The sequence below is a fragment of the Eublepharis macularius genome, chromosome 4, assembly GCF_028583425.1.
Source record: "Eublepharis macularius isolate TG4126 chromosome 4, MPM_Emac_v1.0, whole genome shotgun sequence".
In the NCBI taxonomy this organism is placed as follows: Eukaryota; Metazoa; Chordata; class Lepidosauria; order Squamata; family Eublepharidae; genus Eublepharis; species Eublepharis macularius.
The window spans coordinates 42,803,567-42,829,994 of record NC_072793.1 but is presented as its reverse complement, the minus strand read 5'-3'; positions in this window follow the sequence as shown (position 1 = coordinate 42,829,994).

Here is a 26,428-nt window from a genome sequence, read left to right as displayed (position 1 = left end):
TGTCATCTCCTATCCGATGGAGGAAGTTCAGCAGCGGTCGTCGCCTACCGGCGGGGGGGGCACCTATCCTGGCGAATCGGGAGAACAACCCAAGGAACTTCCCCCTCAGCGGGAAACTCCACCGAGAAGGGACCACCCGGTTGTGCCATCCGGTGAGACTCCCATCGAACCTCCTATCACGGGAGGGGATGTGCCGCCAGACGAGACCCCCGTTGAGAGGCCTACGGAAGGGGAGGAAAAGCCAAGTGATACACCGGTGATACCCCCCCATACTTCCCCGAAAACGGTCCGGCCGGACCAAGCGGGAGCACCCGTGGCTCCATCAGGGGAGGGAGCCCCTGGTCAACCGCGCGAAACTGTTCCCGTCGGGCAACCTCCGGGAGATGGGCTACCAGCGTCAAAAGGCCAGCCGACGCTTCCCAGAACAACAACGCCCGGAGGGGCAAGCCCGCGCGGCCTTCCACCCATTCGGCCTTCGCCGCTGCGGCCCCTTCCGCTTCGACCACAACTAACCCCGCCGCTGCAGCCGATACGTTTGCCACTGGAACAACCCGTAAGACCGCCTCCGACCCAACCGATGGGACCTACACCACTGCGACCCCACCAACCCACCCCTCAGCGGCCGATTATTACTCCGCCACACCAACCTCAACCGCCAGCACCTCAACCGCTACGGCCAGCACCTCCGGCATTGCCACCAGCCCTGCCGAGAGCACCGCCACCAGCCCTGCCGAGAGCACCACCGCCAGCCCAGCCGAGGCCGGCACCCCCGGCTCAGCCGGTGAGGCCACCGCCCGCACAACCGGGTCCCCTCATACCTCAAGTGCCATTGAGGCTTCCGGCGGACTTCTACCCAGCACCGGCTCCGAGGCAAGACCTCCCAATGGGTTGGGTGAAACTGGACGCCACTTTTGACGGGGATCCCTCCAAACTGGGCTTTTTTCTAGTGCAAGTCGTGCAATTCTTCAACCGGTGGGGACACCTCTTCGGCAGCGAGGCCAGCCAAATTGAACACCTCGGCTCCCGTTTACAAGGGAAAGCAGCGGACTGGTACGTAGGACTATATAATATCGGGGCCCCAGAACTCGATACTCTCCAGGGGTTGGTGGATGCTATTAGAGCACAATATGAAGATCCCTTAGAGGAAACCAGGGCCCGAACAGAATTGCAGGCCATTAAGCAGGGCAGCATGGCAGCGAGAGACTATATCACGAAATTCCGACAATTGGCTGCCAAGTGCCCCAGGTGTGAGGAGTCCACAAAAATTATTCTGTTCAAACAAGGACTTAATCCGAGACTTTTGGACAGAGCCCTCATGCAAGACAATCCCCCTACGCTGTTAGGTTGGATTCAACTTGTTTGCGAAGTGGAAAATCGCATTTTAGAAGTCCGTTTGGTTGAGCAACAACAACAAACGGGACAACGAAGACCATTGACCTTACAGAAGGGAGCTCGGGGAGCTGGCTACGCCACCCGTGGAGCGAGAGATGCTAGATGGCAACAAGGGCTGTGTTTGCAATGCGGACAGGCTGGTCACTTTGCAGCACAATGCCCCTACCGGCCTGTGCAAAGACCTCCGCTCCAATTACGGCGTCCAACCCTTGCTCCGTTCCCTACGCTCCAACACCCGACTCCAGCTCCACGAGCAAACAGAGGCCGCGGCGCTTCCCAAAGGCCAGCCTCAGAAAGAGGGCTGGAAGCGGAAGAAGTTATGGAATACGATCCCGCTTCCCCATCTGCAGAAGTCAATCCAGAAAGTCCCCAGTCGGGAAACGAGATGGATCTGTCGTAAAAGGGCCCAAACGACAGATCCGCCCCAAGCCCGTCCCTGCACGGAACCGGCCACCTGGGTCCATTTTATTCATGCCAGTGACTTTAATCAACCCAGAGAGAAAAATGCACATTCGGGTGCAAGCTCTTATTGACTCGGGTTGCTCAAGAGACATCATAGCCCCAGCTCTAGTCAATGGACTGGTCTTACCAACTCGGGATTTACAAAATCCAGTAATTTTTGAACAAATGGATGGTACCAACATGAATCCGGTCACGACTGAAACCATCCCGGTGATCACAGGCATGGGACAACATTGGGAAAAGAGGTCCTTTGTCATCAGCTCTACTGCCAAGTACCCGTTAATTCTAGGCAGCAAATGGCTATGTGATCACAATCCCTACATAGACTGGGCTCAAGGATGTATTACCTTCAATCATGCCAACTGTAAAAATCACCGTTGGAATCAAAACTGGGGCGAAGACCCAACTTATAAAGAAAAGGCCCTCCTCACCCAAGAAGAAGTCAACCAAATACCCGAACCGTACTGGCCTTTTCTAAATGCTTTCTCGGAGGAGGAAGCTGATACTCTACCCCCGCACCGACGAACGGACTGTGCGGTGGAAATTTTACCCGGAGCCTCATTGCCTAAAGGACGACTCTATCCCATGAGTCTCCATGAACGTGAAGAGCTCCGGAAATTCATCGACACCAACCTCCAACGAGGGTTCATCCGCCCAGCCTCTAGCTCCCACGTCGCTCCAGTTCTCTTCGTGAAAAAGAAGGATGGGGGGCTCAGACTGTGCACGGATTTCCGAGGACTAAATGCAGTGTCCACCAACAACGCCTATCCTATACCGCTCATCCGAGACCTTCTCAACGTCGTGGCCCAAGGTAAGATCTTTACGAAATTAGACCTAAAAGATGCTTACTTCCACGTTCGTATCAAGGCAGGGGATGAGTGGAAAACCGCGTTTAATACGCCCCTCGGACAATATGAATACTTAGTTATGCCTTTTGGATTGGCGGGAGCCCCGTCTGTATTCATGTCCATGATAAACGAAGTTCTACATGAATTTCTGTACAAAGGGGTGGTGGTGTACCTTGATGATGTTTTAATTTATTCGGACACCGAGGAAGAACATGTTCAAATGGTACAAAAGGTCCTGGCCACCTTGATGAAGAATAAACTGCCCATCAAATTGTCCAAATGTGAATTCCATAAAACCGAACTCACTTACCTTGGGTATTGTATCTCACAAGAGGGGTTGAAAATGGATCCAGCCAAAATACAGGCGATCCAGGATTGGCAAACACCCACCACCCGCAAAGAACTGCAATCCTTCCTGGGTTTTGCCAACTTCTATAGAGACTTCATAGCAAATTTCGCCCAAATCACACTCCCCTTAACAGAATTGCTGAAAACCAAAGAGAAAGGGGACCAAGCCAAAAAACCCTCTGCTAAACTACAATGGACCCCCGATTGCCAAACGGCCTTCGAATGCCTTAAAAAGCAATTTGTAACGGAACCCATCCTCTCCCACCCCAACGAACAGTCCCCCTTCATAGTACAGGTCGACGCCAGCGATACGGCGATAGGGGGGGTTTTGCTGCAGAAGGGGGAGGATGGGAAATTGCGGCCTTGTGCATTCTTGTCTAGAAAGTTCTCAGAGGCAGAAAGGAATTGGAATGTGTGGGAGAAGGAGGCCTTTGCAGTGAAAGCAGCTCTCACTAACTGGAGGCATTGGCTGGAGGGGGCGAGATACCCTTTCGAGGTCTGGACAGATCATAAAAATTTGGAGGCCCTCCGAAGCCCCCGCAGACTGAATGCCAAGCAATTGCGGTGGGCGGAATTCTTTTCCAAATTCAACTTCACCCTCAATTATCTCCCGGGCAAAACTAACTTTTTGGCGGACGCCCTGTCGCGCATGCCCCAACATAAGAGCAAGCGGGCGGAGACTGTCGACACGGTCTTCTCGCCTAAGCAACTTGGGGGCGTGGTGACTACTCGCAGCCGCGCTAAGCAGCCCCTCCCGGCCGACCAAGAATGGAAATCGAAACTTAAAACTGAAGTGGAGAAGGAGGGGAATAAAGCTCCGCGAAACAAACTAACCCAATCCCCACAGGGGGATTGGCTAGCTGGGAGCAAGTTTTATGTCCCGGACAGCCTTAAGTTGGAAATCTTGCAGCGCTGTCATGATGCTCCCACTGCTGGACATTATGGGTATCTGAAAACTTTACACCTAGTTCAAAGACAATTCTGGTGGCCGGGCATGCGCAAAGACATTTCCCAATACGTTAGTTCCTGCCCTGTTTGCCTCAGCGCTAAAACCAGAAAAGGGAAACCTCCGGGTCTCCTGCAACCATTGGAAACACCGAACAGGCCCTGGGAAGTAATCTCCATGGACTTTATCACTGATCTGCCTCTTTCAAAAGGACATAATTGTATTTTAGTTGTGGTAGATCTGTTCTCCAAACAAGCCCATTTCATCCCCTGTACTACTATACCCTCCGCTCGAAAACTAGCGGATCTGTTTCTAAAACACATCGTAAAATTACATTCTTTTCCGTCCAAGGTGATTTCGGATCGCGGCGGACAGTTCGTTGCCAACTTCTGGCGGGAGCTTTTGAAAATGTTGAATATTGAACAAGGTATCAGTTCAAGCCACCACCCACAAACCGACGGGCAATCCGAAAAAACGAACCAAATATTAGAACAGTTCCTTCGTTGCTACATCAATTTTCAACAAGATAACTGGGTGGACCTTCTCCCTCTAGCTGAATTCTCCTATAACAACAGCGTACACGCTTCAACGGGAGAAGCCCCCTTCAAAATTGTATATGGGACTCACTTCAATCCCTTCCCTTTGGACGCACCCCCTCTCCATTCCTCTAAATTGCCAGATGTATCCTCATGGTGGGGGGAGGCGGTGCAGCAATGGACTATCATTAAGAAACACCTTGAAAAAGCCAAACTGGATTACAAAAAGTACGCAGATCGCCATCGTGTGGCCGAATGGGAATTACAACCAGGAGACCATGTGTATATTTCCACAAAGAACCTAAAGCTAGCTCAGACAAGCCGCAAACTCGCTCTGAAATTCTTAGGACCTTTTCCTGTGCGCAAGGTAATAAATAAAGTGACTGTTGCTGTAACATTGCCCAAGAACCTTCGCCATGTGCATGATACGTTCCATGTCAGCCTTTTGAAGAAAGCTCCCACCGACAACAAATGGCATATCAAAGCTCCACCCATTCCAACTTTAATTGACGACCAAATACACTATGAGGTACAACAAATTTTGGACTCTAAAATCAAGAGAAATCAGCTTTTTTACCTCATTAGGTGGAAGGACTTTGATTCTGGTTACGATGAATGGGTGAACTCTGCACATGTTCATGCTCCTAGATTGACCAAAGCTTTTCATACTCGCTACCCATATAAACCAGGGGGGGATCTATTTTAAGGGGGGCAGAAATGTCAGGTCCAGTATATATCTTAACCATACTGACTCCATTTTCTAATGCTTTTAGTGTTTAAGTGTTTTCTCCTCAGGTGCACCAGTTCCCAGGCAGCATTCCCACCAGAGGACTGTTTTGTCTAACACCGTTCCACCAGGCATTGGCCTTGAAGGAGAGCAGCTTCCCAGGACTGAAAGATGTTGTTTTGAGAACTGTGGGGGGAGGCTGTTCCAGATGGGTATTGTTACTCTGTATCCTATGCTTGCTCTTCATTGGTAACAATGATCATGTACCATCCTGAGTCTCCTATTCAGGACAGTGGACTATAATGGACCTTTTCTGCAATAAAACTTCCTTTGCTAGACATTGGACTTATTCTTGCTTCTAAAGGGAATCTTGCAGAGAGTACCTTATCTAGCCACAGTCTGACACATACCAATGTCTGTAGGAATGTGGTCAAATGGGAGAAGGGGCCCTGCTCCATAAATCTCCTATTTTAATGGCATGAGAGAAAAGCCCCTTCCCATTCAGACATTTAGCAATATCATTTCTGACAGCACAGCAGGAATTGAGTCTGCATTTTGGCAATGCTTTGTTTATTGCTACAGCTTTACTACCTCTTATGTCCATAAGGCTCATGCATCAAAAACAACTGATGATAAATCCCCAATTAGCTTTGACTATGCAGCATACAAAATACCCATTTCTGGTTTTAACCAACAGGACTGGGCCTGTTTAAACCTGATACTGTCTATTCATGAAGGGCGCTTAATAACTCCACAGGAGACGATTCCTTCTGAGACATTCTTCACCTTCCCACACCTTCCTTCAGTTCCACCAGAAGCTATTCACATACTTGTCCCGTGTAGCTAGGAATAGCATTTCTTGTTCTATTGTGGTTTATATTTGGATTAGATAATCATTTTCATATTTTAAGTTCCGCCCATGAAGATTGCTCTGTAACAAGTCCCAAACAAAAGCAAGACGACGTTAAGCTGGGCACAATGTGCTTGGTGGTGCACGCCTCATAGTCCCAACACTTCGCTGTTTCAAATTATTCCACGGCATTCTTTCCAGACAATGCAGACAAATGCTTCACAGGAATTATTTGCCCCTAAAACATAATAGTGAAGCAGGCCGATGATGCTAGCCGGCCTGGGTTTGCTCATTCCCATCTCTCACCAGACAGTTGTTCTTTATTCTAAGACGCTGTAGCTTAATGCTGTGTGATGCACTGAATGGGGTCTAAAGCTATTCAAAGGCTTGTGCTAAACCCATCTGAATAATTTCTTGGTTTATGGGATGGGCATAAGTGTGCAGAGGATAGTTTTTAAAAAGGACTTTTTAGGCCTGTTCTGCTTTTCAAGGAAAAAAACTAGGCATAGGACAGTCAGAATGGACCTTCAAGGGAACCAGTGAAATCCAATTCAAAACACAGGTCTTCTGCTGAGTTCCATTATTACTATTAGCAAATTAATTAGCCCTCAATTTAGGAGTGGTGCAGCTGGCATAGATAGACTGTATTTAAATATGAAATTATAAGTGATGTTGGAATTCTACAACTGGAACTCTTAACATGTGTTTAATCCTTAAAAACTGCAAGAAGGGGCAAGTTACGTTAGGTCTGTGGTGCTAAGGAGGTAGGGGCTTAACTCTTCCTCACTTCCCATGCCATTTCCTCAATCAAAAATATTCCTCCCCCCTCCATTGTTAGTTACAAAGAGGGGGGAAAGAAGCACAATATGGGTAGCAGTCTTTCCCCCCCACTGGGACTTTTATTTATTTATTGTAGCAGCCCACGGAGGGCATTTTTAATAACAACAACAACAACATTTGATTTATATAGCCCCTTTCATGCCACATTCAGAGCAATTTACAAAGTGTGTTATCATTATGCTCAAAACAATCACCCTGTGAGGTGGATGGGGCTGAGAGAGCTCTGGAAGAGCTGTGACTGATGCAAGGTCACCCAGCTGGCTTCAGGTGGAGGAGTGGGGAATCAAACCCGTTCTCCAGATTAGAGTCCCGCCACTCTTAACCACAACACCAAACTGGATCTCTTTTGACTGAGGAAATGCAATGAGAGGAAGATTTAAGTTTTCCTTTCCTCTGTGTCATGGCCCTGATCCATATTATTCTTGTGACTACTTTTTAGGGCTGAATATTACAAAACTTTAACATCATGTGTAGTTTGGCTGTCAGCCTTTAGAATTTCATTAATGCCTTGAATCTGAGTGAGAAACTACAAAGGAGAGTCCACCCATTCACAGCCATTCCTTGATGGCTGCAACATCCAGGAGTGACTTGCATAACCAGATCCAGGGGAGTTAGCCGTGTTAGTCTGTAGTAGCGAAATAGTAAAGAGTCCAGTAGCACCTTTAAGACTAACCAACTTAGTCCTAGAGACTAAGATGCATAAGACAAAGAGAGCTGTGGCTCTCGAAAGCTTATGCTATAAATAAGTCCGTTAGTCTTAAAGGTGCTACTGGACTCTTTACTATTTTGCATAACCAGGATTGTCTTAACACTAGACATCCATTCAAACAAAATACTTTTCAATAACGACATAGTTCAGCCACTTGTTAGATTTTCATGCTGCCTTTCCTGCAAGGAGCATGGAGTAACTCATGTGGTTCTCATTTTATCTTTGCTATAGCTCTGTGAGGTAGGTTAGACTTGCCTGAAGTTACTCAGTGACACCCAGGGCTTTTTTTCAGCTGGAACACGGCGGAACGGAGTTCCGGAACCTCTTGAAAATGGTCACATGGCTGGTGGCCCCGCCCCCTGATCTCCAGACAGAGGGGAGTTTAGATTGCCAGGGCGTGTAGGGCAATCTAAACTCCCCTCTGTTTGGACATCAGGGGGTGGGGCCACCAGCCATGTGACCATTTTCTCCAAGGGCAACCCACTGAGTTCCACCACCTCTTTTCCCAGAAAAAAAGCCCTGATGACACCTATGGCAGAATGAGAAATTGACTTCAAGTGTCAAGTGAAATGTTGAGCAAGTAGCAAGCAAATGATTGGTGGACATGCATGTATGAATCTGCCCATATATAAAGAAAAAGCAGAGAGACTCCAGGTAAAAACAGTCGCTTCTTTTCTTTTTCCATATTGTTGGCAATGAGAAAAACTCACAGAACTGGGTGGATTTTCTTATCAAGAAACAGATGGGAATGAATACATAAGACCCAAGTGATTGTTGTTAACAAAAGATTGGACCTAGGGCTTTGAAGCCTCAGGCATTTAAACAAGTCAGCAAAACTAGCTAGGTGGCAGTTGTAGGGGCTTGGCTGTTCTGTGAGTGGCCCAGCTGCCTGTATCATCTGATGTTCCATTTATTGCAGAATGTAGGTTTTCCAAGCAAAGATGAATCATCAACTAACACCCTTCACAGCTCTCCTCCCTACAAATGCTGCTAATAGGCCAACGTAACAACTACTGGTTGTGCTGAGTGCGCAAACTACATTGCAGTGATGAGAAGAAACGTTTCTGTTTATCAAATTAGTGTGTCAATTAGTAAGTAAGTAAGAAATATGGTGGGAGAGCTTTGGCTTCCAGTCCGCTTCTCATTTACATGTAAAGCTTGCTTGGCACCAACAAATGAGATATGATATCAGTCATCGCTTGCCTTTCTCATCAATGGGACACCATATGCCACTAAGAAGTGCATGCATGTTTGTGTGTGGGATTTTTGCCACCTGTCATCTTCTGGCCTACCCAACATCCAGGGAAGAATCATTCATCTCTTAATTCAAAATAACACTGAATTGCATGCAAGGCAAAATCTGTCAGTTTAATTTCATTTATGTATTTATTTTAAACATTTTAATGCCAACTTTTCACCCAAAATGATTCCTCAAAGTGGCAAACATTTGGACATTAAAACATTTGATTATTAAAACATTTGACATTCAAACATTTAAAATAATATATAAAAAATTAAATAAAATCATATGAACACATAAACATACAACATCAAAATGACCGAGAAAGGCCAATAACAGTTAATGGGGGTATGCCAAATGAAAGAAAAAACATTTTCACCTACTGGCTGAAGACAACAAGAGAAGACTCTCCCTGGGGAAGGAGTGCCAAATTTTTGGCACCAGTCCCTTTTCTCAGGTTGCCACTTTTCTAGCCATAGCTGGTAGGGGCACGTGACGCAGGGCTTCTGAAGATGACTGGAGTGGATGAGTAGATTCATATGGGAGAAGGTATGTTGGTCCCAAGCCATATACAGCACTTTGAATTGAGCCCAGAAGCAAATTGGGAGCCAATGTACGTAGGACGAGACTGGAATGATATGATCCCTATGACCCACTCCAGTCATCACTCTGGCCACAGCATTCTGAACCAACTGCAGTCTCCGCATAATCTTCAAGGGCAGCCCCATGTAGAGTGTACTGCAGTGATCTAATCCAGATGTTATCAGGGCATGCACCACAGTGGCAAGATCTCTTCTGCTCAGGAAGGGCCACAGCTGACTCAGCAGCCAAAGCTGGTGAAAGCAGCCCTGTCCACTGTTGCCAAGGGATCATCCAACAGGAGGCCCAGATCTTGCAACAACTCCAAGATATGAACCTACTTGTTTGGAGGAGTGCAACCCCATCCAGAACAGGAGATAAACCATTTCCGGGGTCAGACAGCCACCCACCCATGCACCCTGTAGCACATCTGTTTTGTCACTAGTTTCAGAATCAAAGTGTTTGAACTAGTTCAAGGATTCACCAGTATCTGGTTCCTCAAAACTTCTTTGATATTAATTCATGAGACCTATTGCCTAAGCACATGCATGCAATTTGACATCATGATGTCATTGTAGCTCATCAGTGTTGTAGGCCTGTGTACATGTGAGGTGTGGTCTGCAATGTCAAAGGCATCTGAAATTCACCAGAGCCCACCAGATTTGGATAAAGGTCAGAGCTTACAGGGGAAAAAAGAAATAACAGACAAGAATAGGCTGATCATGGCAATAATCATTGTCACGTACATTACTCACAAGTTAGCTCATGTCTTTGTTCCTCTTATGGAAGCATCACAATATTTGTTAATGGCTGCAAGCTGTCCAGGGCTGGATACATTTGTGTAAGTGTATGCTTGTATTGCCTTGTGGGAATTTTATTGGCAAAACCCTCATTTTTATATATTTTATTTTATTTATGTCATTTATAGTCTGCCTTTCTCACTGATACTCAAGGTAGATTACACAGTGTGAGATTAGTACAGTCAATATCAAGGACATTTCCATAAACAATGCAATAGGGTAAATAAATACAAGTTTACAAAGACATAGTATTAGCAAGAATCCAAAACAGAGTTGAAGAAATGCTGAAACAGAACATAAGCAATTCTCGGACTGACATTAGACAACATGAATCACAGCTAGCACATAGGAGTACGTATTTAAAGCAACAGATAGTAAGGCAACATAGTGGTGAAGTCTATGGTCCCTAACTCATTAGCAAAGCATCTGAGACCCCATTCCTACAATACAGCCCTCCTATCTGAGTAAAAAGCCTTTTTGAATAATTTCGTTTTGCATCATTTGCAGAAAGCCAGGAGCGTGGGGCCTCTCCTGACCTCCTCAGGCAGGTCATTCCACTGGTTAGGGGCCACCACAGAGAAAGCCCATGTATGGGCTGCTGTTGATTTTGCCCATGTGCAGGGTGGCATTTGCAGGAGACCCTGTTCAGATGAGCGAAGCTGCCATGGAGGAACATAGGGAGGGAGATGGTCATGTAGGTATGCCAGACCAAGGCCGTGAAGAGCTTTGTATGAACTGAGCATGGTAACTAATAGGTAGCCCATAGAGTGACTGTATGATGGGAGCGATGTTCATGCTCCTGCTCACTCCTGATAGCAGTTGAGCTGCAGTGTTTTGCACTAACTGAAGCCTCCTAGTTAACTTAGACGGGAGACCTAAGTATAATGCATTACAATAGTCAAGTCTTGATGTTACTGTAGCATGGATCCAGATGGCCAGGTCAGCTATGTCGAGGTAAGCCATCTTCCAGGCTAGAGTGAGGTCGTAGAAAGCATTTTTGGCGACTGCCTTAACTTGTTTTTCTAGTAGAAGCACTGGATCCAGTATAACGCCTAGGCTGTTAACCGACTCTGCAAGGGAGTACAATGTCCTTCAAGATCTCTGCCCTCCCAATAAGCATCACTTCCATCTTGTCTGGGTTCAATTTCAGTTTGTTCACTTTCAGCCATTTCACCACTGCGATCCAAGATTTCTACTGCATCCTGTGGCGATCTGGATAGCAAGACATAGGGTTGGGTCTTATCTGCTTATTGGTGACATCCCACTCCAAAACTGCAAATGAGTTCTCCTAAAGGCTTTATGTAGAGGTTGAACGACATGGGAGATAAGATTGTGCCCTGTGAACCCCACAAGATAGCCCCCATTCTGGGATCTGGGAGACCCAAGTTCAAATCCCCTTCCACCATGGAAGCTTGCTGGGTGACCTTGATCCTAAAATACCTTACAGGGTTATTGTGAGGATAAAATAGAAGAGAACAGTGTAAACGGCTTTGAGTTCTCATTGGGGAGAAAGGTGAGATACAAATGAAGTAAGTAAATAAACAATGTATCCGACTGTGAGGGGGGCAACTGCTAGTGTTTTTGTGCTTAACAAGTCAGTCACTTTGAGCTAAAGCATACATATGTTTGCTTACAAGTTGTTGTCTCTGGGCTCACTGCTTTGATCAGAGTCACACGTCAGCTCCAAGAACATCACTTTAAAAGCCAGAGATTTTGCTGATGACAGGCAGAATGGGCAGAGTCCTCCCCCTAGACTTTTCCCTGAGTGCTTGGACTACTCCATGCACAGCTACAAAGTTATGTGAATAATTTCCCACTAGGAGTTCTTTAAGCTCAGGGAAAAGGCAGGTTGGGAAGCAGGAGCCCCATCCTTCACCCATCCCACCCATCATCAGATCATATTATTTGAGCGCTTTTGTTCCTGTAAGTGACAGATGCCACTTAATGGCTTCATTCTTGCTCTCTTTTTTCTATCAATGGGGTGGGTGTAGAGAGCCCCCCCACAGCCTGTCTTTTCATCTTAATTCCACTTTGTGCTTCTCCTGTTGAGCTATAAACCCCCACGCCTTTCCTGTTACTCTGTAAGCACCATTCTATGAGTCAGCTCAGACTGATCCAATTTCACGCTGGAGCAAGCTATTTATTCCCAACTCTATTTCTCCACAAGCCTAACTCACAATTTATCAAGGTTAACCATTATTTTAATTTCAAATACAATACAATAAGAGCAGAGGAGGGAAAACAAGTTGAGCGGAAGCATGCCCCAGAAGCAGGAAAGTGGTTGCTTCTAGCTGAGAGCAGAACTACAAGTGACAAAAGGCACAGGTTGGACACTTGTCAGCTTCCCTCAAGTTTTGATGGGAAATGTAGGCATCCTGGTCTTGCAGCTTGGCTCTCTGACTGCTGTCCAATGGACTTTTCAACTGTCACTTGTCCAACATTCCGCCAAGCTGCCTAAATTTCCCATCAAAACTTGAGGGAAGCTGACAAGTGTCCAACCTGTGCCTTTTGTCACTTGTGGTTCCGCTCTGAGATAACTGTGCAAGGGCAGGAAGGGTTTGGAATGCCATCAGACCCACTGGACCCGTTTTAAGCACATTTGATTGTGTCTTTCGGTTTTTGTAGATGTTTTTCTTCTAATTCCTCAGTCTCAGTCATAGGGAATGCCAAATATGGTATGGCAGAAATGGCAACCTGAAGTAATACAATACAGCAACAGATGTGTTGTTTGAAGCTGGTGATGTGCCTTGGCCCTTTATTCCCATGGCGACAGCAGCCTCCTACCCTCACTTGTAGAGATGCTGGATGTCTAATAATGATGAGATCTTGGTGACCCTCATAATGAAACTCGCGTAATTATGGAAACTCCCTTTCCAAGATAGCCACAGCTGGTGCCAAATTTGAGGGATACAAGTGATGCATCCATTTCTAGAAGTGTGTAAATTTGTTTTGTTTTCATTTCATTGATTATTATATTCATTTCCTTCAGTGAGAAGCACATTTCCAGTTGTAACTTCTGTGTCTCCCAGTTAGGATTACATTCACAGGAATTATATCCTCTGCCCAAAAGACCCTCCTTGACAATTTTCAGACAGTTAGGAGGAAGGATTCTAATTTTGTCAGCAATCAAAGGTAAAAATTAAAGCTATCACATCTTTATTTTCCATCCAAATTCAGATTAAATTTTCAGACATTGTACCCCTCACTCTACAGATCATTTTTGCCACATTGCAGAGATAATTTAATTAACCTCAAAGAGGGAATTTTGGACCAAAGATGTTGGGAGAGGGAATGTTGGTATAACAAACTGACTATAACAAAGTACCAGAAAGAAGAAATGCTTCAAGGTAGAACAGAAGTAGCCCAGGTAAAGGAAGAACAGTTCAGGTAAAGGAAGAACATTTGCATAGCATAAAGAAACCCTGCCCAAGCCATGGATTATTGAAGAAAACGCTATGAAAAGAAAGTGTTGCCAAGACAAATTTCTTGTATCGAATCATCTTCTTGACTGTGATGATAATCTGGCATGAGTCCATGTCAGATTCATATCTCCTAATCCATTCTCACCGAGTTTGTGGTTGTCCTCCCATACATTGCTTGTAGAAGATGCTGGAGACAGATAAAATCCCAGGCCTTCCAAGGTGCTCTAGAGGTTCCCATGGAAGAGGTAATGCTGACCACGGCTGCAAAAAATGGATGGCATGCACAGAATGCACAAAGTTCCCATTGCAATCATGGCTACCTTGTCTGAACATTGTACTGGTCTTCACACTCTGACTTCTTCCCATCCTGAGAAGGGGTTGTGGAGAGAGCTCAGCAGACTGTGGGCAATCTACCTGCTGTCACCATAATCCTGGGTTTATTACCTGCTCTGGATTACCTGCAGGCAGAACCAGATGCAGCTCATGTCTGCATTGTTGTTTGGACTAGCTGGAGGGCATACCACTCTTCTGCTGATTTCACCTACATGTGTCTTTGGTCATAGATCCAAAGGAGTTAGCCGATTAGTCTGTAGCTGCAAAATAGTAAAGAGTCTAGTAGCACCTTTAGGACTAACCACCTTTATTATAGCATAAGCTTTCGAGAACCACAGCTGTCTTCGTCAGATGCATCTGATGAAGAGAACTGTGGTTCTCGAAAGTTTATGCTACAATAAAGTTGGTTAGTCTTAAAGGTGCTACTGGACTCTGTACTATGTGTCCTTGGGGCTTTCGTTCTGCAAGAGACCACTCAGGTGTTTCTTTGAGTGATTCCGCACACGTTGGATAATGCACTTCCAATCCTCTTTATAGATCATTTAGAATGGATTTTGTTGTGTGCAGAACAAAAAATCCACCTCAAACGATTGATAAAGTGCATTGAAAGTGCATTATCCAATGTGTGCGGAATCAGCCTTTATCTGTCACAAATTCTACGTAATGAGTGCAGAACCTTCTACATGGAGCATTTTCTTCATGAGACCCTCCATTTCTCTCAGCCCTCATAAAAGAGGACAGAACGTCCAGAATTCTTGTGAAGCAGAGGAGAGTTTGCAGCTCTATGAGCTGTCACAGGGGAGCCAATTTAGCTTTCTGCTGACACAGCAGCCCCTTCCCCCCCAACTCCCTCCCACGTTTGCAGTAGGCATCGCTTCTTTTCTTTGCTGTCAGATTGTGAGTGATCTCTTGTGTATCTATGAAGGGAAAAATATAATGCAAAGCATTCTGCCAAGCCCAACATTGTTTGAGGCATGCACAAAACTTTACTGCTGAATGATATGAACGGGTTTATGAAAGAGAGGAGAAAACAAAGGGAGTGAATGAGACAGAAGTGGAGCTGGGTATCACATTGCACCTGGCGATAAACTTTGGGGAAATGTTTCTGCTTGGCAGGGTGGCAGAAGTGTTATCAGAGCAGTTGCTTTCTTTGAGCCTCCCGGTGGAAATGAAGAGGAACCAAGTGATTGTTTGCCTGATGAGAAGAGTTTCCACAGATATGGTCAGAAAGGAACTTCCCGCTGTTTATCCTGCCTGTTTTCTAGTTCCTTCTGTGTAATTCATTCTTATTTGTAAAATTCCCTAGCCATATAGGAATCTGCGCAAATGAAAATACTTATTCTGAGTCAAATCGTTAGCATCCAGTTCACTATTGTCTGCTCTGACCAGTAGCAGCTCTCTAGGACCCCAGGCAGAAAACAATCTTTCCCAGTTCTACCTGCTACTTGAGATCCTTAAATCAGAAATTTGAGGGACTCTTCAAGTTTTATTTAATAATAACAACAACAATAACAACATTCGATTTATATACCGCCCTTCAGAACAACTTAATGCCCAGTCAGAGTGGTTTACCAAGTATGTCATTATTATCCCCACAACAATCACCCTGTGAGGCGGGTGGGGCTGAGAGAGCTCCTAGAAGCTGTGACTGACCCAAGGTCACCCAGCTGGCTTCAAGTGGAGGAGCGGGGAATCAAACCCGGGTTCTCCAGATTAGAGTCCCGCTACTCTTAACCACTACACCAAACCACATCTCCTCCTCTAAAAGTATACAGACATGGAACTTGGTGTTAGCAGAGTAGCTCAGCCAGTGCAGCTAGGTGTGTGACTGCGTGCTGTTGAGATAATAAGCTCACACAGAGCCTGTTTACTTTACTAAAGAAAATAAGAGTCCTTTGATTTAGGAACTTCATGGTGGCACAAGGAAGAGAAAAAGAGTGTGCTAGCAAGGCAGAAGGTAGAAAGAAGGAGAGTAACAATCTCAAACAAAACAAAGGGATAGCCCAGGTTGGAAGGTGGGATGCATACCTGCCTTCTCTATCTTGCTGTGTGTATAGTATGTCCTTCTTTGTAACCTGAGACAAGGGGCAGCATAAAAATCTTTTGCTTCTTACACTTAGGACCCTCCACACAAAGTAAGAATCATTCCACTAGATGAGGGAGCCTCAACCTTTTGGGGCCTGTGGGCACCTTTGGAATCCTGGCAGATGGTGGTGGGTGCAAGCAAAAAATGGCTGCCAGAAGAGGCGGAGCCAACCATATACAGTGCCTCAAGTTCAATTAGAATTGTAAATGAAATGCTTTTGTTTGGTTCAAAATAATCTGATAAACCTGATATTGTAGGTGATTATAAACGTACTACATTATAGGGAGATGGTGGCCCATCTGTAGCCATTAACCAAGTGGCTAAGTGTAGCATTCACCTTTTTCTTTAACTGCTTGGAAATGTGAGGAAAAGAAGTCAAACATAGTGAAGTGGAGTATGTAATTGAAAGCTATAGTCAACTGTCTCCATGCACTTACAGGCATCATTCAGCTACCATATGGTTCCAGAATGCATGAATCTTCAAGTATCAGAAAATGTGTCTTTTCATCCTACAAAAAGGGTATAGGATTTCCTTGTAAAAGGAATACCTGTTGGGTATTGTGATGGCAGGGTGCTGCTTCAGTTTTTCTCTATCAGTCGCACCCAAGGAGTGGTGGCCAAGCAGTTTTAGTTATGTTTGTAAGTGGCCAATAAGGCAAAACATGGATAACATTTTGCAGTTCAGATGGGACGTGACATTTGCTGCTCCACCATCCTCAGCCTCCCCAGTCTTACAGTTGCTGACTCCTGCTTGTACCTGGAGATTTGGGGGGTGAAACCTGAGGAGGGCATAGTTTAGGAACGGAAGGGCCCTCCGTAGGGTATAATGTCATAAAGTCCCCCCCCCCTCCAAAGCAGCCATTTGCCCCGGGGGAATTGATTTCTCATCTGGAGATCAGCTGTAATTCAAGGAGAACGCCAGGCCCCACCTGGAGGTTGGCAACCTTATCCAGTCTTCCATTCTTCAAATCAGTCTCCTGTTCTCCTCTGTATGCTTGAATCATCTCTCCATGCACTTACTGACGCTTTAGTCAAATCCCTCTCCAAATACCCATGCTTCGTGCAGCTTTCCAACTGACGTGTCGCCAAGTTTTGTTCACATTCATCCACAGTTCAATGTTCACACACAGCCCCTTTCCATCATTGTTGCACTCACCTTCATTTTGACCCACTGACTGAATTGGTCTATGGGGAAGCAGTTTCCTTTGTTTGGTTGATTACATATATTAATAGGACATCTCTTTTTGATTGTTTGTTGGAGCCTCCACCCAGGTGACTGGTATTGGCTTGAGGTCATGTTTTAAGCCCCAGGCTAACTCCAGACAATGGGGAGGGGGTTTGAAAACCTGGTTTGGGGAAGTGGGTATCATCAGCGACCGTTCTGCTCCTGCGAGCACAAGGGCCCCTCCGAGTGGGGAGGCTGCTTCTGCTCCCTCCCCCCAGGCATGGGGGAGGGGGCTGCAGTGCCCGCATGTCCTTCTTTTGCTGACATCGCCACATTCGGTTCAGTGAAGTGGGTGCTGTCGGTGACTTTCCTGCTCCTGTGAGCACAAGGGCCCCTCCAACTGGGGAGTCCGCTTTTGCTCCCTTCCCCCAGGTGTGGGGGAGGGATCCGCAGTGCCCGCATGTCCTTCCTTTGTTGACGCCACTACATTCAGTGAAGTGGGTGTCATCGGTAACCATCCTGCTCCTACGAGCGCAAGGGCCCCTCTGAGGCTCAATCCTCAAAGTCCAGTGACAAGTAGGACAGTGGCCCAGGTCAGAGCCCTGCCCCTAACCCAAGCAAGCAGACACACCACGTCACTGAGGTGGGACTCATTGTCCACTGCCCAAAGAGGCTCCCTCTGAACAGGGTAGCATAAGTCTCCTTTCCTTGAGGTGTGGAAGACATCCTTTCCATCCCTCCCATGCCTTCCATTCCAGCAAGGGGCCTTTGAATTGCTACATGATCTCCTGTTGCGGAGTTGGCTTTCACTCAAGTACATCCATTCATTTCCCATCATGGGGAGTTGGTCTCCCCGCCCCCAGGGAGGGCATCTATTGTTGATGCAGCCCCATGTAGGTGGGTTTTGTGGGCAGCCAGCTCTCCTGGACAGGAGCACAAGTCTCCCTCCTTCCACCAAGGGCGGGTAAGGGTCAGTCAGAATAGGGGAGGGGAAGTTGTTGTTTGTCTCTTTGGAAAAGTGATGATCGAGGAGTGTTACATGAGAAACTTTGGTGGGGAAAGTCTACTCGAGTGAAAATCTGTGGGAAAAACAAGGCCTTTCTGAATCAAAAGGGCCAGTCCGTTTAAAAGTTCATGGTCCATGGTCCGTGGAAGTCCACAAACCCCGAACCGGCGGTCCGTGGCCGCCTCCTGGTCCGTGCCCATCTCTAGTGGTAATTCTGGGAGAACTCCAGGCTCTACCTGGATGCTGGTAATCTAGCTCTAGCCAACCTCTTCTTCTGTAGTGTTAGCAATTTTCCATGATGTAACGCTACATATAAGAAGACTCCTCTACCTTTCATTCCTTTCTCTTCCCTGGCTGCTGTGGTTAGGCCTGCTAGAGAGGCAGATCCTAGGCATCCACCTTGCTCCCTTGCCCTCTCATGGGCTGAGGCTTAGCCAGCACTAATGGATTGGAGAGACTTCACCCAAATAATTGTAAATAATCATTTTAATCCCTGGAAAGGTACTTGGTCTCCATTTTCAGCAGCCATGAAAAATGGGATTTAGGAGCATGAAGGAGCATAAGAGCAGCTGTGTTGTGCTGTGGTCCACTTAAAGGGGTTAGCATCCCTATGCATGGCTTTCTGAAAATGACAGTTAATACCAGACTGAGTGGTTTTATGTTTTGTTTTAAGAACTGAAGACATTTTTGTAAGGAATCCTCTGTTCTCTAAAGTATCATTGAGGTGTCCATTGTAAGGATTTGTTTCCTTCCTGTAGAAGTCATTTTCTATATGTTTTTGTTCAAAATTGCACATAAGGAAAACATCAAGGGCACAATCCAGCTAAAGTTAAGTGAATGATATTTTAACAGGTGCAACTTTTCTAATGGTAATTATCTGGGGCAAGAGTATTAATGGTAATATGATTTCTGAAAAGTAAGAGGACAAGAGTTCAGTATTTGTAGATGTGATGGAATTCATTTTAAAGAAGGTTTCCTTAGTGCAGCATTCAGAGAGATGGAAGGGAAGGAGTTAACAATTGCCTGGAATGGGAGCTTGATTGACAGGCTGCTCCCTCCTCTCTCTGATCAGCCAGTCAGAACCAGCCCTCAAGATGGCAGTTGGTGCTGACAGGTTTTTTTTTTAATTGAGTGTGTGAGACAAGGACGGTCAGATAGATTCCCCTCTGAAGTGAGGGAAAATGTTTGGCCTAACTGTAATAACCTTATCTTAAGGAAGACTTTTAGTTAAGGATTCCAAGTATAAAAGCCAGCACAAGTTGAAACCTGTTTACACAGCCAAGTGTGTGTGTTTTTGGCAGAGTGAGTGGGTAGTAAGTGGAAATTCCCACTCAAGCCAAGTGAATAGGGTGATGTATTCTTAGGTAAGAAAGAATAATTCCTACCCAGTGTCCAGAAGAGGGTTGACTCTAAGGAGGATCCCTGGTTAGTTGTAAAGGGAAAACAGTGTTGAACTAGTATCAGGACACCTGAGTTGAAAAAGGAAATCTGTGAAGAAACATTGTTGCTTTAACCAAAGTGTTAAACAAAACACCTCTAATTCTCAAGGATTGTAAACATAGAAACTAAGCTGCCAGAAAACTATTTTGCCTATTAAGTTTAAAGTATTCTATTCTACCAACAAATTTTACCTAAGCAATTTCATCCCCTGACTGCCCATATTCCATCCCTGCCTGTTCAATAAAGTTGCTGTTTCTTTTGAGAGTTATTCAGCCTCTAGTGCCATTGCATACCAAGTAGAAGAGGGTCCCTGATTTCTGCCTATCAAGTTCCTAGACTGGAATAAAAAGCCAAAAATATAACTGCTTATCAGGGTGGGACAAAAAGAACTTTACAGCCATAAACAGAGACATGGTACTTGGGGCTGCTCAGCCATAGCAAGCAAGCTTGGATTTTGGCAGGGAAATCTGCCTCAATGTGAGGGAGTGAAGGGGGGGGTCATTCATAGTAGGATTATTAAATTAGTATAAATGTGGCTAAGGACTACATACTATTTTAAAAATCTATGGAAATGGGAACATATATTACAGTCTTTTTGAATGTGCTTATTTAATGACATCACTTAGTTTAGTAATAAAAAATTAACAGTGCAATCCTAAGCAGCAGGGTGAAAACTGCATAGGAAGAAAACTAAGCCTTGGACGGGCATAAATGGCACTTATGTCGACACAAACCCCTCTCTGCCGGCACCTGCCCGAGGTGCAGTACTGCAGATGGGCCGCCACAGGCGGGTATGCTTGGTGGCCAGGTGGAGGCACAAGTCCCCACGCCGGTGCGGGAGGGAGTGGGGTGGGGGTGGGGCATGAGTTAGTCCATTTCCAAACCCACTCCGGCCCTGGGAATGCCCCCTCCAGCGGTGGAAAGTTATGCTATGAAAAAAGGAGGCACAGCACATAGGCGCCCATTGAATGGAAAACTCGAGCCCCTCTCTCAGCATCCAGCCCCACCCTCTGTGGCCTGAAGGAGCATAGGATGGGAACTACCATGGGAGCCAATCCATGTCCGCTTCCAGGGTGGGCAAGCCCCGCTCCCCGCACCCAATCACCTGCAGACGCACCCTACAAGACATCCGGCTGCTCTGCTCCTGACCTCAGGTAAGTGAGCACATGGCCAAAAGCTGCCCATCAGCCTTCTGCCGTGGGTACTTTGAGAACAAGGTGAAAGAGAGGGTACTCATGGTGGCAGGCACTGAGTGCACGGGGGAACTTGGCAAGAAAACTGGGAGAACTTTGCACTTGCTCAAGGGAAGAATGGCAAAGTCCAGAATGTCTGGCTAACTAACAATAACCACTCAAGTTTCCTTGCAGGTTATCTGACTCTGAAGTTCCATCTCAGTAAGGAGCGAGGTAGCACTTACAGGTAAGAAGGAGATGGGGCAGTGTGGTTCGTTGATTTGTGCTGGCTGCTCTATTCTCTGAACTCGCCTGACCTCTAGCCTTTTCAGGTGAGGCTTAGCGGAGGAGAGGACGGTGGCGGCAGCCCCTGCCTGCCCCAGAGGAAGTTGCCCAGAAAACTACTCTTCACCAAGTGTTTGTAACTACCTGTTAACTTTCTTCCTTAAAGGTAAAATCACCCAAAGGCAGAGAGCTTCCTCGCCAGAGGGTCTTGCATCAGCTGGTCGCTAGCTGCACCTGTGGGGCTGCCACTACTGCTCTCTACTATGTGCATCTTCTGAGATCTTGGAGTGTGGGATTTGCCTCAGCCATGGACCGGGCTGGGTTACTTGCAGCACATGTGTGTGTTTCCCTTGCAGGCAAGTTGTGACTCGTCCCGGAGACGACCGAGCATATCTGCTTCAGCACCGCCCCCCCGCCCCGTAATCCTCTGCGAGTGTCATTCAGATCCAGCCCAGAAAGCAATATCTCAAGGCAGTCCACATCTCAGCCTTGCCCCTGGGAGCAGAGAACAAGGGCTGAGCAAAATGCCTTGGCTCCCTTTCCAGCCGAGGGACATTGGCACTTTTTCCAGTTTAATAAAACAAGTTGAAAAACAACAAACTTCTGTTTTTGCTTGCCTGCCTAACATAGCCAGTAGCCACCCTCTCAACTCCCTGTTGGAATGTCCTCTCACACATCCCCACAAATGTTTCAAGTGGCACCCCATCCAGCCTCCCTGCCTCCTTCCTCCCCTCAATGTAACTTCAGGCAGTGGGGTGGGAATTGAAGTGTGGCCCATGAATGTCTGTGGGGGGAGGGGGGCACTGAAGACTTTCATTCTCTGATAGTCTGAGCTGCTGGTATCTGATAAGCCAGGAAGGTGATCACTGCACGTGGCAAGTTGCTGCCAGGAGGTGGGGGATGTGTTTGCGAAAGCAGAGATGGACTTGGGCAATCTGGCGTAGGGAGGGCCTGTCAGTCCACGCTGGGGAAGGGCATTTCCCCAGTACTGGGGCATGGCTGTCGAGGTCCAGCCCTCGTTCTTGCATTGTAGAGATGCAGTGATGTGTTCAAGTGGCGCCGCAGCAAGTTTGTGCATGCTTTTCATTCCCCTTGCTTCCAAACAGAATCCTGGCCTCCCACATGGTTCCCAATGGGTGTTCCTGTCACTCATTGAAGGCCCCACCTCCCCCTGCTTCTCTGGAACCCGGGGACTACTTAGGGTTGTCAGTCTCCAGGTGGTAGCTAGAGATCACCCAGAATTACAACTGATCTCCAGGCAACAGAGATCGGTTCCCTACTATCTGGCCCTACTCTTCAGGGAGGGGGAACCTGTTTCTTGTGGTGGTGGCGGCAGTGGTATGGATTTGCAGGTGCACCAAGCTGCAGCCACTGACCTGGCCCTCATCGGAAATGGGGGCTGGACGGGCAACAGGGTGGGTGTTTGATCTGGACCTTCACTGTCACCTCTGCCCCCCTCCCTGGCAGGGATGCCTGCTCTCTGATCGGGGGGCCTATTGGTGGCAGCGGGGATCACGGCTGCGCCGCTGCTTGCCCCTTGCCTGGATGTCAGGGGAGGGATGTTGCTATTGACTGGTGTTGTCAGGGGAATGGCAGGCGGGCGGTCCTGGCAGCAGCCGCACCTTGTCTTGTTATGCTCGGGCACCGCCAGTGGGACTTCCCTGCAAAAGTCCATAGGGAGCTGTGGAGTGGCGCCCCATTTACATTGGTGCATGAGTGATGACGCTGCCTCGGGGTATATGATTGAGCTGCCCATTACTAATCTTTAATACTAAAGATAATGCCAATCACATATGGGTGCCATGTTTGGGGAGGGTTGTAAGAAGTAATAGGTCAATCTTTAGTGCAAATGATTAGGACAGACCTGCCCTTATAGTGATTAAGAAGCGTATATTGATTGAAAGAATATTGAAAAGCTTATTCAACTCCAAATTGCAAACAAAACTTTAATTTGGATTTGCAATGTTTTGGAAAAAGTAAAAATACAAACCTACTACAATGCTCTTGTGAAGCTCTTGGGCTTCATTCACAATAGACCCAACTTCATTCAGTGAGTTAAACACGTCTTTTTCCTTATCTGATTCATTCTCTCTATCTGAAATACCTTTGTCTGGTGGATACTCACTACTACAAAAGGAAACTAAAGCAGTATTTATGTCTCTCCAGGCAAAGAGGTGGGGACTGGGCAAATTAAATTAATAGAGACTCCCCAAGGGACAAACCAAAGATCTTGAGCTGCTATAAAACTAAAGATTTGCAGGAAACTGGTGTATTTTCCTCTGAAAGCTTAGCAATAAGCAGGCACCAGCTGTAGCAAATCCTGCCATCCACACCGTGACTCAGCACGCTAAGATGGTACTTTGAGCTCAAACAAAGCAGCAACTAATGATTCACTGATAAATGAGTAAGCAAGTGGAAGTAAGTCCCACGGCGCTGCCTCTGTTCCATAAGGAGCTAGGCAGGTAGATGTTATGGATGAACTATGATGGTATAAATGCTGCTACTACCTGCATCCAATCCCTCAGATATGTAGATGGGCAGAAGTTAGCTTATTTTGACAGTGAGTGATGCTTCTTCTTCTCTTGATTAGGGGTTCTTCAAGTGTTCTGCCTCTGGCTGCAAATTCAGTCACTAGACTTGTATTGTCCTCATTAACTTGCATGAATAAAGGAGAGGCGTCTGTAGTCAGATGAACCATTGATGGGGATATGTTTTTTGTTTTGGAAATGCTAGGACAGACAGAAGAGAAGCCTCCCTTCAGCAATGCTTTTCTTGTTCCTTCTTGGTCCTGCTACAATTCTCCAACACACTCTTCCCAAGCTGTTATTTTCTTTCTAGTCCACCCAACTCCTGGGCCTTGGCGGCCATATCAAAAGCACCTGATGACCCCATGCAACTATGTTTAACCTGTATTAATTTTGACTAATTACATTGATTGATTGATTTAGAATATTTATCTGCTTTTCTACTTTTTGGCACTCAAAGTGTCTTACAAAAGCAACAATCATAAAAATACATTAAGAATACAGTAAAAAGAAAAAGGAAATTAATCAAATGCAGTCCTAAATAAAACTGTCTTCAGCTGCCTCCTAAAAATTGACAGTGAGGGGACCAAGTCACCTCCCTGGGGAGGTTGTTCCATAATCCTGGGGCTGCCACCAAAAAGACCATCTCTCATGTACCTACCAGACAAGTTTCTTTGGTTGATGGAACAGTCGGAAGGGATTCTCCCTGTGATCTTAACTCCTTGGCAGGAAGCAGGCATGAGAGAAGATGATCCTTGAGATACCCTGGTCCCAAGCCATGTAGCGCTTCAAAGGACAGACCAGCAGCTTGACCTGGGCTCAGGAGTGGATGGGTAGCCAGTGTACTTGCTCTAGTATTGGGGCCTTGTGCTCCTCCAGATCGCCATATGCCCTGACCACCAGCCTAGCCGCAACAATTCTGCACTAGCTGCAACTTCTGAACCATCTTCAAGGGCACTCTAAGTAGAACTAATTGCAATAGCCTAGTCAAGGTGTAACTAAAGCATGGATCTGATGGAGCTAGGAATCGGCACACTAATACACCAACCAAAGTTGGAAGAAAGCACTCCAAACCACCGCAGCCACCTGGTTTTCTAAGGTGACTTTTGTGTCAAGTAGCACTCCCAAGCTGCAAACATGGCTTTTCAAAGGACGTATAACCCCATCCAAAACAGGAGAGATCTCACATTCCTGGTCTGCCTTTCTACTAACCCAGAGAACCTCTGTGTTGCCAGGATTCAGTTTCAACTTGTTCACCCTCATTCAGCATTGGTTTAAAACATAAATAGCATCCTTAGAATTAGGTGGAAAAGAAGAGTAGAAATGAGTATCATCAGCACATTGGTGAGACTGCAGCCAAAGCCTCCTGATGACCTCTTCTAGTGGCTTCATATATCTATTAAATGGCCTGTAGGATAAGACTGTGGAACTGCACAGGCCAACGGCCATGGGGCAAAGCTGGAGTCTGCCAGCACCACCTTCTGAGACTGACTTCTCAAACAGGACTCAAACCACACACAGTGTCCCTTAGTCCCAATGTTGAGAGGCAGCTCAGTAGTATACTATGGCCAATAATATCAAAGGCCACTGAGAGATCCAGCCAAACTAGCAAGGGCACATTTTCCCTGCCTAGTTCTTGATAGAAATTATCAGCCAAAATGACCAAAGAAGTCTCTGTTCCAAGAAGTCTCTGTTCCATGATATTATTTGAGTCCAGAAAAACAGTCACTTCAAAGAACCCCTGGAGCTGAGAAGCTACCACCTACTCTAGCACCTTGCCCAAGAATGGAAGACTGGAGACTGGCCAGAAGATCTTTAACATATTAGGGCCCAGGAAGGGTTTTTTTTTCCAGAACAGATTTAAATGCTGCCTCCTTCTGCACAGGTGGCATATCTCCCACTCTCAAGGAAGCATTTACCACTCCCCTTACCCACTAGGCCAGTCCTCTCCTGGCAGCTTTTATCAACCAGGAAGGGCAAGGGTTGAGAACAGAGGTGGCAGGTTTCATCTTGCCGTATTTATATGCCATTATAGAACTGAAACAGGCTCCCAGGCACTGGCCAGACCAAAACATGCTTAGATTCAGCAAAGTTGCTATTATCTATAATCGAGAACCCCCTTCCTAGATGTGTGCTGTTTGCCCTGAATCCATCTTGGATAAATTTACCTTGGCAGCCATTTTAGGAGCAAGTAACGTCTTGCTTTGAAGAAGGTGAAATAATGGCTTGCCTTAGTTCGGTTATGCTAAGGAGTGGCCAAAATCTTGAGTGGGAAATTGATTCACCGATGGGACATCTATATGCATATTCATTGCCACAGGAGCTTGCACTTTGGTCTATCCATGTAATTTCATCAGCAAATGCAAGTCTTCATGAGTGCAAAATCCAATGACAATCAAGCAGGCAGGTGAAGCCTGGTTACTGCCCCTGCCTGAATGTCTTCTACCAGCTCGTCTCAGCCATGGGTGAATCCTCCACACAGGATTGTCCCTCCACTGCTTTACCTCCTCATTATTTCCTTGGGACCTTTGGAAGCTCTGCCTAAGTCTCCTTCTCTCTACCTTTGCATCATTGAAACAGACAGGATAACAGACAGCATAAACTTTCTCTGTGGGCTTAGAGTTAGCTGGAGCTGAATCCAGACAAGGCAGAGGTGTTGCTGGTTGGAAGGCTGATGTTCTAGAGGGTCTGAATCTCCTTGTCTTAGATGGAGTGAA